Raw genomic sequence first — 1,301 nt, 5'->3', positions numbered from 1 at the left:
TATTCTTTAAGACTGTAATCAACTGCAAGCAGTCGACCACAGTCTCGGGGACTACACCCAGTGGGTGCACTCAGCGTGCCCCCACCGGTTTGTGAAATCCAGTCGACATAGTCGACTGACAGAAAGATTGACATCATAAAGCCTAAGGCCGACTGCCAGCAGTCGACCTTAGCCTTGGGGACTACACCCAGCGGGTGCACTCAGCGTGCCCCCGCTCACACGGAGTTTAATCGACACACCCAGTGGGTGACTACTATAAAGTCCGGGAAGGAAAAGTTTTTGGTAGCATATCCAACAGAACAAACAGTGGTCGACTGACCTGAACATTGCTTTGAAGGGCAGAACTGGCGTCATAAGCTGCCTGGCTCGCATCCCGGATGGTCTTTAATTGCTCCATCATGATTCCCGCCTGGCGTATCGCTTCCTTCGCCGCGCCAGCTTGGTCCTCTGGGATGTGGTGCGTCGTGAAGAGGGAGGGCTGCCGAGCACTCGTCAATGGATCTGCGAAGGACACCGTGTGTCGAGTGGTGTTCTCTTCCTCCGCAATCAGAATCTCAGGCGCCGTCACGTCCTGGGGCACCTTACTGGCGGACGCTTTCCTACTCCTCCTGCGCTTCAGTGGTTCTTCATCCTCATCATCATCAGGGAGATCGATAACAGTATTGGGTGGAGCTACGGAGAAGATCAGGATCAGAGATCGCGAGTCAGTCGACTAAGAACGGCGTTAAGAATACAGTACCTGGGTTCGAAGTTGCTGCGTCCTCCATCTCATGGTCATCAGCCCGGGCTGAGGTTTCAGAAGTAGCAGCACTGCAACTCCAAAGGATCAGTCGACTAACTTCAGCGTCGACCAGAGACAAAGTTCACACAAAATAAGAAGACTCAAGCAGAACGATTACCCTGATATGGTGGGGATGGACACCTTCATCTTCGGCAGGAGCTTGGTCGGCTTCGACGAGGCCGCCCTGGGCTGCTTCGGCGCCTTTTCAGTCGGCACCGGAGAGGTGGTCCGAGGGCGTTTGGTCGACTGGGCAACGGTCACAACCCCCTTGCCACGTTCAGTCGAAGGGTCGTGGACAAGCTTCGACCGCCTTTCTGAACGCGGTGGTACGACCTCCTCCTCCTCTTCTTCCTCGTCCTCAACGTCATCTTCATCACCGTCGTCATCATCATCGTCGTCATCATCCTCTGCAATGTCCGAGTCCCATTCCTCCTCTCCCTGGCTCTCGCCCCCACTCGCCTCACCCTCCTCAGTCGGAGCTTGGGCCCCATTGGGCATCGAGTACAGCTCGGTGAGAGCC

The sequence above is a fragment of the Triticum dicoccoides genome, chromosome 3B (assembly GCF_002162155.2).
Source record: "Triticum dicoccoides isolate Atlit2015 ecotype Zavitan chromosome 3B, WEW_v2.0, whole genome shotgun sequence".
NCBI lineage: Eukaryota > Viridiplantae > Streptophyta > Magnoliopsida > Poales > Poaceae > Triticum > Triticum dicoccoides.
The sequence above is the reverse complement of the archived record's forward strand: the minus strand, read 5'-3'. Positions refer to the sequence as shown.